This window comes from Dermacentor andersoni, chromosome 7, assembly GCF_023375885.2.
Source record: "Dermacentor andersoni chromosome 7, qqDerAnde1_hic_scaffold, whole genome shotgun sequence".
Taxonomy (NCBI): Eukaryota; Metazoa; Arthropoda; class Arachnida; order Ixodida; family Ixodidae; genus Dermacentor; species Dermacentor andersoni.
The window spans coordinates 169,415,389-169,433,369 of NC_092820.1; positions in this window are offsets into that span (position 1 = coordinate 169,415,389).

A 17,981-nucleotide genomic window follows, 5' to 3' on the forward strand; every position below is an offset into this window, starting at 1 on the left:
AATGGCGCTATAAACTGGTCATGTGATGTGATTGTCAACGCTCGATTACAACAGCTTGCAAAAATTGTAAAAATCACGATCCTATTGGTACAACTGACAAAATAAACTAAATTATTAAGCAGCTCTAACTGCGTCGGCGTGTGTTTTATTTAGTGCATAACCTGTTTGGTGGTTTGGTCAGTTAGGTGGCTCTTCGGTGCCCGCGAACCTTTGACTCCTCAATGATTAAAAGTAGAGCCATCTCCGCCATCCTTCTCCGCTTCGCGCTCGTTTCTCCTCGCGCTCTCTTGCTCCTAGATGGTGGCGCCCCCTTGTTCGATGCAGCGTAGCAGACGACGCCATGCGTTAACGCGAGCGGGATGATAACTTTTAATTTGGCGCTCTTGTTTTACCTCCTATGTTTTTCCTGTCGCACTGAAATTACATCCGAGAGCCTTACTTCAACCATGGGAAGGTGGAAAACGGGTATGAACGAAATTTTAGGGGAATGACATGTAAAAAAAAAAAAAAAAAATGTATTCTTTGGAGTCACAACAGGGATAGCGCGGGAGCACATGTCCGGTCTCTGTACGGGTTTTCGCTGAGTACGGTTTGTGAATCGTCGCAAGTAACTGTGAAGCACGGCTGCCTCAAAGCGTTCATCAGAAATAGAAGCTACAAATCTGGTTTGAGTACCGTCGACTGTAACTGCTCAGTTATGCAGCTACATCGTCAATGAGGTGACTGGAGCCACATCAGCCATTCGGGCACGATGTGGCTAGTCTAGAGCCTTACAATAAAGATTAAAATTTCTTACGTCGGCAGTGAATGTGCGCTCTGGATGATAACCTTACAGTATGCTGGGTACAGCGTCCTGCTCCAGCTTCTTTTTGCCGAAATCGTGTGTAATCAAAGGATCAAATTGGTCACCTGAAGAATGATGCTAAATATTGAGCAAAAGACAAAAAACGTCCTACATGAATTAAACATCATACGCCCCGAAAACGATTCGTCGTGGACAAACATTAACGAAGTAAGGATATCGTAAATTTTCATCGAATGAGCAGCGCTTCCCACAAAATTTTCAAATCTGAAACACCATTTTTTAAAAAGTGTTATCGTGTGCAAGTCTGATTTGTTTCGTGAGTATTCTAACAGTTTAATTGGCGCTGCATATTTATCCACGGCTAGACACTAGTTTTCAGTATCACTCCGTTTTTCTTATATCAAGAAGCATGCAGAAACTCCACTGGAGTTATCTAAGTATGCGTACGCATACCCCCAAATTTAAGTTCAATTTAAGTTGGCCCACCCACAAATTTAAGTTCATAATAATAATAATAATAATAATAATAATAATAATAATAATAATAATAATAATAATAATAATAATAATAATAATAATAATCCTATTTTATGTCCACTGCAGGATGAAGGCCTCTCCCTGCGATCTCCAATTACCCCTGTCCTGCGCCAACCGATTCCAACTAGCTCCCGCAAATTCCCTAATTTCGTCGCACCACCTAGTTTTCTGCCTTCCTCTACTGCGCTTCCCTTCTCTTGGTACCTATTCTGTCACCCTAATGATCCAACGGTTATCTATTCTGCGCATTACATGACCTGTCCAGCGCCATTTTTTTATCTTAATGTCTATTAGGATATCGTCTATACCCGTTTGCTCTCTGATCCAAACTGCTCTCTTTCTGTCTCTTAAAGTTATGCCTAGCATTCTTCGTTCCATCGCTCTTCGCGCGGTCCTTAACTTGTTCTCAAGCTTCCTTGTCAGCCTCTAAGTCTCTGCGCCGTATGTCAGCACCGTTAAAATGCACTGATTGTATACTTTCCTTTTTAATGATAACGGTAAGCTCTCAGTCAGGAGCTCACGATGTCTGCCGTATGTAATTCATCCCATTTTTATTCTCCTGTGAATTTGCTTCTCATGGTCAGGGTTCCCTGTGATTAGTTGACCTAGGTAAACGTAGTCCTTGCCAGACTCTAGAGGCTGACGCGATCTTGAACTCTTGTTCCCTTGCCCGGTTATTTATCATTATCTTTGTCTTCTGCATATTAATCTTCAGCCCCACTCTTACACTCTCCCTGTTATGGTCCTCACTCATTTGTTGTAACTCGTCCGCAGTGTTGCTGAATAGAACAATGTCATCGTCAAACCGAAGGTTGCTGAGGTATTCGCCGTCGATCCTTACTCCTAAACCTTCCCAGTTTAATAGCTTGAATACTTCTTCCAAGCACGCAGTGAATAGCATTGGAGAGATTGTGTCTCCTTGTCTGACCCCTTTCGTTATAGGTATCTTCCCAATTTTCTTGTGGAGAATTAAGGTAGCTGTGGAATCTCTGTAGATGTCTTCTAAGATATTTACGTAAGCGTCCTGTACTCTTTGATTACATAATGCCTCTACGACAGCTGTATCTCTACTGATTCAAATGCCTTTTCGTAATCTATGAAAATCATATAAAGAGGCTGATTGTACTCTGCGGATTTCTGGATTACCTGACTGATGTGATCCAGTGATGATTGATGTGATTCAGTGTAGAGTATCCCTTCCTGAAGCCAGCCTGTTCCCTTGGTTAACTAAAGCCCAATGTTGCCCTTGTTCTATTGGAGATTATTTTGGTAAATATTTTATATAATACGGTAATATAATAAGGTAATGACCCTATAATTTTTCAGTTCTTTAACGTCGCCCTTTATGTGGATTAGTATAATGTTTGCATTCTTCCAGTTTTCTGGGACCCTTGCAGTCGATAGACACTTCGTATAGAGAGCCGCCAGCTTTCCTAGCATTATGCCTCCTTCCTCTTTGATTAAATCGACTGTTATTCAATCTTCTCCTGCCGCTTTTCCCCGTTTCATGCCTTGCAAGGCCCTTCTGACCTCATCTCTGGTTACAGGAGGAGTTTCTGTATACTGTTCATTATTGTTTCGAATAGAGTACTACTGAGTCCTCTGGGTACTGTACAGGTCAATATATAATTCTTCCGCTGCTTTTATTATACCTTCAAGATTGCTGATACTATTACCCTGCTTATCTTTCAGTGAATACATCTAGGTTTGTCCTATGCCAAGTTTCCTTCTCACTGATTTCTGGCTGCGTCCATTTTTACGGCTTCCTCAGTATTTCTTCCTTTATAATTACGAATATCACTTAATTTCGTTTTGTTGATCAGTTTCGACAGTTCCGCGAATTCTATCTTATCTCTTGAGTTAAACACTTTCATTCTTTGTCATTTCTTTCTTAGGTGTTTTGTTACTTGGGAAAGCTTGCCTACTGGTTGCCTTGGTGCCTTGCCTCCAGCTTCAATTGCTGCCTCTGAAGTGAGCCTCGTTACGGTTTCATTCATTGCCTCTATGTCATCATAATCATCTCTCTGTTCTAAGGCTGTATATTTGTTTGCAAGTACCAGCCTAAATTTGTCTGCTTTTACCCTTACTAACTCTAAGTTGACCTGTTCTTTCTTGACCAATTTTACTCTTTCTCTGTTCAAATTGAGGTGAATCCTAGCCCTCACTAACCTATTATCACTGCACTTTATCCTACATATCACTTCTACATCCTTCATTATGCTGGGATCGGCAGGAAGTATGAAATCAATTTCATTTATTTTTTCACCATTAGTGCTTTTCCAGGCTCACTTTCTGTTGCTACGTTTCCTGAAAAAGGTGTTCATTATTCTCAGCTTATTCGTTTCTGCGAATTCTACCAGCATCTCTCCTCTAGCGTTTCTAGAATCGACGCCATAGTCGCCAGTTGCTTGTTCTCCCGCCTGCTTTTTCCCTACTTTTGCATTGAAGTCACGCATTACTACTTTATACCGAGTTTAGACTTTTCTCATCGCTAGTTCAACATCTTCATAAAACGGATCTACTTCTTCATCGTCGTGACTAGATGTTGGAGCGTAGGCTTGTATTACCTTTAATCTATATCTGAAGCATAACTGCGAGTCGGCCTTGGAACAGATTCATTTTTAAACACTTTTTGTGCGCAAACAAACAGGGACAAAGAAGAGGAGCAACACAAGGACGAGCGTTTTCTTGGTAGAAACGCTCGCCCTTGTGTTGCTCCTCTTTTTTATCCCTCTTTGTTTGCGCACAATAAGTGTTTAAAAAAATGAATGTATACCTCTTATTAAGTTTGATTACAACTACTGCTACCCTCTCGTTAATGCTGTAGAATTCGTCAATGTTGCCCGCTATGTCCTTATGGATTAAGAATCCTACGCCGTATTGCTTCTTATCAGGGAGACCTCTATAGCAGAGGACATGGCCGTTATTTAGCAATGTATAAGCCTCACCAGTTCTTCTAATCTCACTAAGGCCGATAATATATTGAAATTTGGGGTAGGCCAATTTGAAATTTGGGGCTGAGCCAAGTTAAATTTGGGGTGGGCCGGCTTGAAGTTTGGGGGTGGGCCAGCTTAAAGTAATGGGATATTATCGATAGTAATTTAAGTTGGCCCAGCCTCAAATTACAAGTTGCCCGCCTACCCCAAATTTCAAGATGGCCCCGACCCAAAATTCAAGTTGGACACAGCAAAGTGCCTCGAGTGGCCAGTCGCGCGGCAATATTGCGTGCATTTGCGGGCTTCTTTCACGCTCAGAAAACAGTTTTATGTAGCACGTATTGAGCAATAGAAAGCTGTATCGGGAGTTTTTCATGTTGCTCTACAATTTTCTGATTGACACTTTTCATCTAATTATAATATTTAGGAAGCTGATGAATTAATTAATGCTCATTATCTAATTAGGCGGAATGAAAATATATAGGTTGAGTATCTGCAAGCGACGTCAAACAACATTACCTATGTTTTGTCCAGCTATATATGGCATTTCATATAGCATAGTATAGCATTTTCATATTTTTAAACTCTGGCTAAAGTTAGCTGGGAAACCCTGTATAAGTATGTACCTATATATTCCCGCCATCTGAGTAATAAACTTGGTTGTTAGTGTGCACTCTGTCCTTTCGCATTCTTCCTTCCTTCGTACGATGTGCGCAGTGGAATGATTTCTCATTGTCGAAACAATTTTTCTGCCCAGCAAGAGATGTCCTGCCTGCTGGGTTGCGCCGACATGTCGCACCCGTGTACAGTTAGAACACCAATGTTCGAGAAGTTCGAGCGCCATGCTAAACCTTTCTGTGACTGCCATTGCTTGGCCTTTCGGCGAACCTATCCGTCCTTAAGCTTTAACGCTGCTTTGCAGGACATTGCAGAGCTGGCGTTGTGCTGTGAAACGACTAGTCGAAGATGCCATAGCGTATTTTCTTCATTCTTTTTCTTCATGTCCTGGTGTTACACTCCTACGGCTAAGTGTTCAGTGAAATAAAACAAAACAAATGCGAGTTAAGGAGGTGAGAGGCCGATATTCCAGAAACAGTGACGCCAACTTATTCCTACTCAATTTTTTCCCGGCAGCACTTATTATTTTTGGCGGTTTTGAGCTTCATTTACCTTACTTTGGGGCACAACAATTTGATCAGTAAGATTCAGACGTCGCAGAGCGCTCTTTTTAACAGTGCGTCTTTTAACAGTCCCCACTTTTTTTTACATTTCGTTTACAGTTACATTTATTATTTTTCTTTATTCTCAACAGCGGTTCAGTGACATAACGAAAGGTTCGATTTTTCTTGTGTCTATCTTATTTTTGCATCATTAATTCATCGCTCAGCGCCATGCTTTTTCCAAGCACGCGTGCGCGAGAACCGTGGCCATGATGTTTTTTTTTTTTTTGGCTTTGAATGTGAACTAATTTTTGCCTCCGTCGACCCACTTTCTGTGGATCAGAGTGCCATCTGCTGCCACGTTTTTTTAGGTGACGCCTGAGAGCTACTTATTTTGCGCAGGGAAGATTTATTGACGGTACGTTCGGAATTGGCTTCGAGTGAGTTTGCGGGTTGGATATATATTTCCTGCACCGGTATGCAACGATATTTTATTATCTCAATCTCCCAGACTGCCGGTACGATTCATAGACGCTGTCGAGCCAACTCGGCTTGGCTTGGATATCAGGCGCTTCTCTTGCGGAGTGGCGAATGGAGTATGGAGGTGCGTGTCGGGCGCATGGATTGGAGTATGGCGTGAGCTGTTGGGGAAAAGAGACGTACCACGTATTCTATTTTGTTTTGTTTACTGTCACGCAAGGCTGATAGCTACCGAAAAGAATAAAAGAAATATAAGGAGCAGGCGACTCGTCCTAAAAGGAATACGTGCGCCACATGAATATTGTAGCCCGTCGGAAACTGTCATGGTTATACTTTAGTGGGAAAATATAGCCGTTACGCCTTTCAAGGCGCGGAGAGTGCCTATGCGTGTCGCCGTTACACGGGTACAGTAAAATGGGAAGTTGTATTAAGAGACAGCGTGTGGCACCATCTAGGAGCGCTTTCGGAGATTGGAAAGCCATAAAAGCGTCACTGTGCGTTATGTCACTAAACGCGCCCTAAAGCGGCGCAGGGCGTGATCGTTAGTTTACCGATGAACGGCCGTAAAATGTTATCGACACGTTAGGAAAGTTATTGGCTCACTTACCGCCGAAAGTGTTTCCCCTGCATTATCTGCATGTTGGTAAACACTAAAAATAAGGAAAAATGCGGGCGTATGTTCAACGGCGGGCGTTACTCGACACACTCGAATTTTATAATATGGAGCCATTTTGACGACAAAGTGAATTCTGCAACCACTGAGATCTTGCTTAGATTTATAGCTAAATGGAGTAACAGCGCACGGGATAGGTGGTTGTGAGGTGACGTCTTATAAATGCAGGTTGCTGAGGCGTTATCGGGACCATTATGCACGCGATATATACGAGGCCTCTTGCATCGACAGGGAAGGTGACAAATGAGTGAGCGTGCCGTAAGTGTCCGCTGCACAAAAAGAGAAATCGTGCTCTTTTCACGTGTTGGATTGGCGTCCATACATTTTGCTTTCTTTTCTTGTCCTGCATTGTGGAGATTTGTGTCCCGTCTTTCCTTACGGCTAATTTATATATTGCCTGGTGCTCAATAAAATTTGGTTTTAATAAAATTCGGCACGATTGTTGCCGGTACGGACTGAAGCGAGTTTAGTATTTTCTTACCGCTCCTAGCACGCTGATACCGTTCGGGAATGAGAAGAATGATTTGCATGCTGATGACGTTCCGGGGAAATTAGAACAAGCGTCTTCTTTTTTTTGTGTGTTATTGTCTTAGTTCACAGTGAGCGATGTTCATAGCTCGTTGTCACGCGCGCCACCATCACCCTAAGGTGGCAGCCCCACAGCTGATTGATGTTTGACGCCGTCACAGCTCCTCCCCCCTGCGAGCGGTCGTTGTCCTGTTTCGCGGAAATAAAAGACAAGGAGGTAAATTTAGAAATCATCAAGGAGCGTTACAAAGCACGTGCCGAAATTTATGGTGGGAAGTTGTGTTTATCAGCACGATCATGCACCAGTATGGGATTTTGTGGTCGCTGAAACTCATATGTTCACTGCATGAATTGCCTATCAAAAGACTGGCGTCTGTACAAATTCGCTATCATGTTAGAACATGTTCCTGTCAAGCGTGCATCTCCCTTAACGTTTTGGTGTAGGGCGAAGCCAACTCAAGAGAGAAACTTATAAGCTTGGGTGAGTTCGTATGTCCATGTTCTTTGTGTGTCCGCGTTTTTTTTTTTTTCTAGCTGTGGAGCTTTGATAGGCTGTCAAGAGAGAAGATTACCGAAGGAGTGCTTGAACAAGATCTTGTTTTGTTTTGGTTTCTTTCATATATAGCCGCCATCAGTAATTCCTCTAGAGCGCAAGGAACTACATCGCCTTTTTAATGTCATGAATTCAGAACACGCACCTTCAGCTTCACCTGACCACAGTTACAAAGTACATTTGCAAACGCTCCTCAATGATCTGTATAACCACTTTTTGTGCCAAGAGCCAGCGCCAAATGTAACCACTTTCCCGCTTCAGTTGCTACGATTACGGGTCCTGAACGTTTCAAGATGGCTTTTCAAAATGCCTTACGTTGTTTGCTGCATCCATTATCAGTACTTTACCGCATTCATTTCTGTAGTGCATTTGGATCTTGAAGATACAAGCGTAGGGCGGTTTCGGTCATGATTGCCGGTCACGTGGCATCAGACACCAATGACACGTGTACCCGCACCGTGACCATGCTGTCGGAGCCCGAGTCCATCAAGCAGTCGACGCGATAATAGGTGAGAGAGAAGCGATAGCAGAGGTCTAAGCTTAGAGAGCAATGAGGAAGCGCAGTATGAAGGACGGCAGGGCCGATTTGGCGGTGCACTTGGCTGTGCACGACGAGCTTTCAGAGAGACAGTTATTGTTTTAGGCCTTCGACAACGGCACCGGGCCTGACTGGCGCGCTCACTTCAGTTTCCGTTACGTGCCTCCCAATTCATGTTCGAAGCCGTGTTGCATTTATCGAGAAACTGTAATTACAAAGTCAAAAGCTAGACCTTGTAAGAGAGCAGTCGCAATAGCAGCTCAGCCGTCTGGTCGATAGTCAATTACGCTTACGACCCTCCGAAGCACAAGGTTGTGTTTCTATAGCACCGAAAATTGTGTCGCGGTTGTCTTTTCCAAATAATAATTAAAGAAAAAACCTTCACATAGCTTTACGAAATTCAAAAACAAGAGTGGGTCATGCGTAGTATGATGTGTAAAGTCATTCACACCTCTGGGGAAAGATTTGCTGCCAAACTTGTCTTACATGACAAAATTATTTATTTATTTATTTATTTTCCACACCCTCAGTCATCGAAGCATTGCAGAGTGGAGTGGGTGGCAGTATATAAGCATAGAAAAGAACCGAGTGAAACGTGCAGCATTTACAATATTAGCGGCAAAATATAAACGTAAACGAAATATTGGAAAAAAAGGAAGAGAGAGAGAGAGAGAGAGATGTAAAAGGAAAAAGAAAGGGGTGGGGAGGAGAGAAGCATGAGTTCATTAATCATGGTTATCACGATGTAGGTGCGCAGATGAAGAATAGTAAAAAGGAGAATGATAGAAATGGAAACAATATCATCAGGTAGATGGTTCTCCTCGTTAGATGTGTGCGGTATAAAGGGAAAATAAAATGTGTTTGTGTTGCAGAAAATGCATTTAACTTTGTGTTTATGGTCAATCCGTGACGAGCGATAAGTGGGTAGCTCGGTACGTAGTGATGAAGATGGGAGACCTAATTAAAGAGGCGAATGCGGAAATACTTACGGCGCAGTGATAGAAATGACAATGGTAGGTCTTGTTTCATTGCTGTTATACTTAATGTACGATGATAATTTGAAAGAATGAAACATGCGGCGTTGTTCTGGATTGATTCTAGAGACCTAATTAAATTTGCGTGATGAGGGTTCCGGATTGCAGCGGCGTATTCTAGCTTCGGGTGTACAAGAGTTTTGTATAGAAGCATATGGAAGGGAGGCGGGGCTTCATTAAAGTTACGTCGTAAGTATCCCAATGTGAGGGTAGCATTGTTACTGATCATGTTAATATGAGTATTCCATGCTAGACTGTAGGTAATAGTAAACCCCAAGTATCGGTATGATGAGACACGGTCGAGTTCGATGTCACGTAGTTTGTACGTCGAGGAGCTATTCTACTGCCCAGAAATAGTCATTAGTTTGCATTTGTTAGGATTTAAATTTATGAGCCAATTATCGAACCAACTTGTAATGTTAGTTAAGTCTGTCTGCAAGATATTTTTACGCCATCGTTACGAATTTTCTTGTAAAGTACACAGTCGTCAGCATACAAATGCACAAAAGAAGAAACGCAGTTATGCAAATCGGTAACATATATTAAAAAGAAGAGTGGGCCTAAAACTGAACCCTGTGTTACTCCCGATGTTACGTTTATTTCAGATGAATTGTGACCGTTAATTGTGACGTACTGTAGGCGGTTTGTTAGAAAACGTTCGAGCCGAGTTAGAGTCGAGATTGAGTGAGGAGAGTTGAAACATTAGTAAGACGTGATTAAATTTTTCAAAGGCCTTCGCAAAGTCCGTAAAGTTGTAGTCAATCTTTGAATGTTTATCAAGTATAATATTTAGATTATGAATGAACAGAAGTAACTGGGTTTCACAGGAAAATGTACGTCTAAAACCAAGCTGGGCCAATGAAAAAAAAATCAATTACATTCTAAAAATTCAGCTATATGCGAGCACAATATATGTTCCATACGTTTACACGGAATGCTTGTTAATGATATGGGCCTGTAGTTGAGAGTGGAATGTTTATTACCAGACTTATGTATTGGAACCACCTTACCGATTTTCCAATCCTGCGGCAAAATTCCTTGATCAATAGACTGCTGAAAGATCTTGTGCAAAACGAGAGAAGGATATGCACACGCCTGTTTGAGAAAATTGAGTTAATGTTGTCGGTACCACATGAGGAGGATGTTTTTAAGTAATTAATTAACTTAACAATTCCAGCAGATTAAAAAATAATAGCAAACATCGGGCAATATTCACCGCACACAACTGCGTCAACAGGCACAGTGGTGTTTCCCAATAAATTGACGGGAAAATATTGTTAAATAACACTGAACATTCAGATGCTGGTAACGACTCACCAAATTCATCGTTGATTGAAAGTTCCGTACTTTTGCTATAGAATTGATGACGTTCCAGAATTGCTTTGTATTCCTAACTAACTAAATAACCTATTATGTTAATTTGTGTTCAGTCTTAATTAGACGTACTACGTCGCAGACATTGACAAGAGCGGGCCTGCACAAAGAGCGCTCTGTGTATCTTCTGCTGCCTGCGTCTTTCTGCGCTGTACGTATATTTTGCCATCACCAACATGCCCGAATTTTCACGCGCTGACCAGTTGCCAGCAAAACGTAGCTTAGCGCAGAGGATTCAATCCCTGACCCGCCGCGGTATCTCAGCAGCTGTAACGTTGCACTCAAGGTCGTGGGTTCCAACCCGGCCACATAAGAATATGCGCTTTGGGCATTGCTTCAAAACCCTTATTCATTTAAATTTAATTGGCTTTAAACCCGTTATTGTATATTAGTATAAACGGGTCTCCCCACCTTTATTTTCTTTTCTTTTTAACAGATGGTGGCAAGAGTTTGTAGGGGCGGAATGAAAAAAAAAAAGTTCATGTACCGTGCATTGAGCCAACGTTAAGAACCGCAGGCGGCTTAAACTCATCCGGACTATCCAATCACGGCGTACCTCATAATTGGATTGTGCTTCTGGCGCGTAACACCCTAGAATGTTATTTCTTTAAAATAATTCAATCCCCGCTACCCTGTCCTTGCTGCTTGCCGCGTGAACCGTGCAAATTTTTACAAATAGGAGCGGCGCTTTCGCCAATCCATGCTTTTCCTAATCCGCGCTTTCAATAATATGTGTCACTTTCTGGATGCGAAGACATAGACACAGCTCAATCAGTTGTGCGTGCACATGTATAGAAGGGTGATGCTGACAAATCTCGCGGCCTGGCCTGCTCTAAATCTAAACTATCTGGGCGGCTGCTGTTCATTTGTCCCTTGAAAGTGAAACATGGCCGAATAGTATTAGCACGCGTGCCTTGTTGACAAGCACATAGTACAAGTACGTAGTAAATAGTACAAGCACAAGTACGAATGAAAACTTAAACATCCGTCGAAGAGTGCGCAAGACACTGCTCAGAGGACGGACGGTAGACTTTGAATTGTTTTTTCCCACGACGCACATATGTGTGTATAGGAGATAACGAACGTGTATGCAGACCCCCTGGGGAGAACAGTCATCTTCTGTCGACATGTTGATCGCACCCCACCGCCGGAAGTGTCGCCATACATGCTGTGCTCACGCTCTCTTAGCCGGTACGTTTATCGACATTGTTTTTCCACAACCTCCTTCAGCTCAATGTTTTCTGTCTTTAATACTTTCTTTTTTTCTTCTTCGTTTCGAGTCTGCCGATTCCATCCGGTAGCATCGATTGAATTCAGCTTTCGGCAGGCACAAGAATTCGAGCTAACTCCGAGGAAGGCATTAGCATCAGCAAAGCGTGAAAGTTTGAACGGGACTTCGCTCTAATTAAATCGCACTTTCGACGACTTTCTGGCGAATTCCAAACGATGAATTTGCGTAAGTGAAGCAAGGACACGGGAAAACGCAAGAAAATAGAGTATCACAAATAGTGCTGGGGATGAGAGGAAAGCGTAGTTTTGCGTTCTCACCGAAACGTTTTCTTCAGGCTACTTCTTCAGTGTGGTCAAACGAATTGCTTCGCGATTCTGAAACTGCAGAAGCCCGATGAGATTGAGGAACGATTTTGAAGAGGCAAATTGCAGTTTGAAAGCTTTCCTGTCTCTCTGAATCCAGAGGTCGGGAACGACATGGCTAAAGTGGGCGTGGAACTGAGAGCAGCAAACGGTAAGTGGGAAGAGAAGAAGGAGGGGTGGGTAGGAACTTATAAAACGACCAGAAGAAGGTTTGCGTCTGTCGATGCGGAATTTCGGATTGCGCTTAAGGAGAGGAACTCTGTTGTTGATGTGGCTTCGCGTTTTTCTTTTTTTTTGTCCCATGGGATGGTCGGGACGCATTCTTAACATTGTGCATTTGACGCCGCTATAGCACAGGGCCTCCGAAGATATATGAGCTTGGTTTTGCTGCGTTTTGCCGGTTAGCGATATTATTCGGCTTATTTGCGATGACCGTCAGCAACAAGAAAAGCTCTCAAGCCCTTTGGGTTGTGCTGAATGCCTGCTGGAATGAACTCGTGTTAAGCATGCTCTAGTAAGCGCAGCCAACGGCACACTTCTCCATGTGCGTTGTCCCGGAAGTTCCCCGCCTCAATTAATCAAGCGTCACTTTTCAACGTAGTCCCCTTGATTGTTCACAAACTTGGACCAGCGAGTGCTTCCAGTGCTTGGATCCTCGGCGGGAGGGGGGGGGGGCAAAGAGGAAGGAGGAAGGGTGGGCGTATAGAAACTGGACCGTGGCCTGACGCCATTGTCACTGTAAAAGTGGACCCGCGAGAATTCGTTTTTCATCTTGGGTGGGAGACAAAAAAAAAAAAAGAAGACGTTCAAAGTCTGATGGGGGGCAAAATCTGGCGAGTGCGACGGGTTGTGCAGCATAGGGAAGCCGCAGGGATGGACGACAGGCATTGCCGCAGCAGCGAGGCATGTAGGCACGTTGTGTTAGTAAAGAATGACCTCTTTCCGAAGCATACCGCATCATTTAGTCTCGACGGCGTCCCACAGGCCACGAATACGGGGGGAATATTATTCCTTGGTGGTGATCGAATCCTTTGACAGAAAATCCATGAGTAAAAGGACCGCGGTGTTTCAGAAGACGGTAGCCATCGCTTTGCCTGCTGACAAGTACCGAGCGGGCTGGTACTTGTGATCAATTAAGACGAAAATCCGCGAAAGAAACGCATTTACTTCGAAGAAAACGGGTTCCTTTATGTGGTTTTCGCCTTAGTTGATCATGTACACACTCGTTCAATACTTGGCCTTGTTCCATTATTTTTCTTCTCCTCTGGGTGCTTTCTTATATATGTGCAATCGACGAAAAACCGCACAGAAGCAATATGTGCCCAGCATTCGTACTATGTATACGATATATATATATATATATATATATATATATATATATATATATATATATATATATATATATATATATATATATATAGCCATCTTGCTCACGTTAAATGTTGCAAATTACTCAAGCACGTTGTTTACTCTAACGTTCGCCGTCATCTTGAGTCTAGTAACCTGTTCTTTCCTAACCAGCACGGCTTCAGAAAGGGTTATTCGTGCGACGCAGCCCGAGCTAACAACTGATCTGAATTTTAATATTGATAAAAGTGAACAAATAGATTGCATCTTTCTTGATTTTTCGAAGGCGTATGATCGCCTAGCCCATTGCCGTCTAATCTCCAAATTTTCAGCCCTTCGTCTTAATTCTCTAACATTATCATGGCTTCGTAACTTTCTTTGCTTTCGCGCGCAGTTTACTTTTTTTTAAAATACTCCTCATCATCTGCTTGTGTTACCTCGGGTGTAATATTTTGTGATTCGAAAGCACCCCTCCAAAGCTTGCGAGCTTTACGACGTGGTAATTACGAACAGGTGATGTCCCAAATCAACGAAATTTGCCATTGCGCTTCTGAACGAGGACATGATATAATATTTCATTGGTTGTCAGGACATTGTGGCATCGTTGGTAATCACCTCGCCGATGACGCTGCCCGACGTGCCCAGGCTTGAGCACCGACACTCCTTATACCTTTATCAAGAGTGGACGCTGCAAGAGAGCTTCGCAGTCTCGCTCGTACCATCACGTTCAGTTACTGGCATACACCGCAGAACCATAACTGTCGTTTATACAGCCTCGACCTGTCACTGAAGCTGAAATTACCAGCAAACCTTTCACGACGTGATGCAACACTGCTGTGTCGGCTGTGGGTGTGAGCAGCATTCACTAACTCTTACAGCTATCGTATTGGAAAGGCGGCCTCACCGATGTGCGCTAAGTGCAAGTGGGAAGAGACCATCAGTCATCTTCTGTGCCACTGTTCTCGCTTTGATAACCAACGTCAGACTCTCCAGTGTGCCTTGAATAGACTGGACAATAGGCTATTCACAGAAGTAAAGATCTTGGGAGCCTGGCATCACAGTTCATTAGCCCAGAAAGCCATTCGAGCGCTTCTTTACTACCTGAAGGCAACAGACTTGAGTGCCCGACTGTAGACATCCTGCACCTAACTTAGAGTATGTGAAAGTGTGATATAGACTCATGCCCACCCCCCTCTCACTGAATACCCCCTCCCCACTTGTAGGGTAGCAAACTGGACTCAGTCTGATTACCCTCCCTGCCTTTCCTCTCTCTCTCTCCCCACAAGGCGCAGTGTTCTCGGCCCTTTGTTGTTCTTTATCTATATATTAGTTATCTGCCAACTAATATCTCATCCCGTGTGCGTTTGTTTGCTGATGATTGTGTAATATACCGTGAAATAAAATTATCTGATGATCACCACCTTCTTCAGCAGAACCTTAGTAATAGTTCTAGGTGGTGTGAAAAATGGCTCATGACGCTCAACTACTCGAAATATAAAATGATGACTTTATGCCGTAAACGCAAGCTCTCTTACTTTTTAAATACGTGCATGTGTCCGAGATTTCGTCGTACAAATACCTCGGCCTTCATTTGACACCAAACCTTTCCTGGTCCGACCATACTACTTCCATGAGTGCTGAAGCATCCCGCTCACTTGCTTATCTCTGCCGGAACCTAACAAATATCGCCTGCTCATGTCTTTAAATTAGCTTACTTAACATATGTACGGCCCTCGCTTGAATTTGCGTATCCGATATGGTCACCGCACCAGAACTGTTTGATAACAAAATTAGAATCAATACAAAGCAGAGTTGCCAGGTTTAGCTCTAACATATATAACCGGCAATCCGGTGTGTCTGAAATGAAAAAAAAAAGAAAACCTTTTCTCGCCTTTAGAAAATTAGTCTCGATATTGTGCCTGTTACACAAGTACGTGTATGCAGATAGGCCTTTCGCCCGGCCACTTAGCACTCCAGTGCGCACGTCTAGACGTATGCGTTATCATGTTAGTTTTTCACGCATTTTCAGACGTGCAAAGGCATTCAATTCATCTGCACTGCCGCGCGCCATATCCCTCTGGAATGATCTTCCCGATTCCATTGCATCATCAACAAATCTAGTTTCTTTCCGTGAGCACGTGTATAGCTTGCACTGCTAGGAGAATCCATGCATATTTTGTACCATGTTAGCCTTCTCCTTCGAATGTACTTCTTATATTTCTTTTTGCACGCTTCTGCATGTGTTGCTATCCACATTGTCTGTGTTTAATTTTGCTAAATTTGTTGCTCTGATGAACTTTGTAATGTTTTGTAATTACGCAATGCCTAGTGTTTGCCACCTGTTCATGATTATTCATTTTGATCTTGTAACCCCCCTTACACAATGCCCTGTGGGCCTTCAAGGTTCAAGAAATAAATAAACTATGCTTGATTGGCCATATTAACAAAAAAAGGCGCGAAATAATTTTTGGTGGTCGATCTTAATCCCATTTATTCACCTGACCGCGCACACTAAAGTGTAACTCCGAAAAAAAAAAGAAAGAAAAGCTTAGCGATTTCTCCGGTTTCGAACGCACTCGCCGCCAGAGCAACTGGTTCTCGCAGTGCTGCTGGTGCCTTCCGCGTAACTCGGTAATCTGCAAACGGTATAAGAAGTCTACGAACAAGCTAGAGCTCCCCAATGCCGCACCGTTGCGGTATCGCTGCACTGCTCCATACTGCGTGAGCGCGTTCCGCGATAGCAGCTGGCCCAGCACCGTCGCGCAATTTCTTCTCCGCCAGCCACCACACAGAGCGTAAGATTGCTCTCAGAGAACCAGCGCGTTGCTTACATATCTACGTGCGGGAGATCCCTGCGGGAGGCATTGCTGTATCGTGGCTTTTTATGACCCGGAGGCGCAGTTGGTTTTACGAGCTTGCGCATGCGATCGCTCGGCACAATCTCGCGCCGAACGCAGCTCCTCGCCTTTTTGCCGAGGCCTTCTGCTGTGCGCTGCTCTGAAAAATAAACAGCCGAATGCAATCTGGGAGCTCCCTCGTTTTTTCTTTCTTTCAACCGTGTGGAAAGTCACGGGAGAGGTTGTTGTTGCTGTTGTTGTTGTTGTTGTGGCCTCAAATCATGGCTGAAACGGCAGCGTCTCTCGTATAACGCCACGGGAGGAAGACTACCTTCCTGTTTCCTTTTTTCTGTCAGCCTGCTACAGTGTTCTCCCTGCGCGCTGCTTCGTCTGGTCTCGGATAAACGCGCTGTTAGGTCCTTTGCGAAGAACGAATGCTCGTCTTTATGGGTAACTCCGTGTACCTCGAAGCGACTGGAGAAGCAGCCGTTGGCGTGGCGCCTTGCACTAGATATCAAGTGAGCAAAGACACTCTACTGCGGTTGGACAGTACTGCTGTCGGAAGGAAGCAATTTGAGAGGTTTCTTTCGACAGAAATCTACTGCAAGTAACTTTAAACACACAAGGTTAACAAGGCTGGTTGGTATTATTGGGCTGAGAACCTCGAAAACTGTGTCCAAAAACAAACAAACAAAACAGCGCTTGTAGTTTTCTGCTCTTCAAGTCATGTCCTCGTCAAAATGTTGCGCTGTTAGACTTTTAATCATGTGCTATTTGCCAAGCTTATCGGGGTCACATGGTACTGCGAGTTCCTCCCCTTTCCGCTGTAGGACAAATGCCTCTCTCAGTGTTCTCAAATGGTGGTATCCAAAGTCCAATGTCTATGACGTGTTTCCGGCCCCCACAATTGATTTCGTCGCATGAAACCACCCAAAGCATGGCCTTGCAGATCTGCATCGGTTATACAGAGGGCGTCACTGCTGGGGCGTGGATATGGACAACTCCTATCCCCATATGCACACCACCTATATATATATATATATATATATATATATATATATATATATATATATATATATATATATATATATATATATATATATATATATATATATATATATAAGCGGTTTCAATCATCGATCCGGGGCCTCAAAGAGGTGCGACGTAATCCTAGGGCATTTCTCTTGAATTTAGAGGTAAATCGACATTTAACTTTTTCCTTTGTTTGTTAAATTTTACCGCAAAACACTGAGTGCGAAGTCACATGATAGGAGCTCAGCGCCGTTGGCGATGGGATTTCATATGGTAAGCGATTAACCACAGACATTTATGGTGAATACGCACGGCAACGTGCTGTAAAACAAGTTTCAACGTCATAACGTTTGTATCGTGTTGAAGTGCCACGTATAGTGCGCATTCTGGCCGTTTAATCCCCTCGCTAATTAGTGGTCCTCATGCGCTGCTAATGTGGGCGCCTAATGCGGCCTCCTAATGTGGCTTCATCATTTTGTCGCGCCTCTCACCTTTCCGCGCGTTCGTCGCAAAGCGACATCTCGCTACCTTGTTTCCAGACGAAGCTTCCGCGA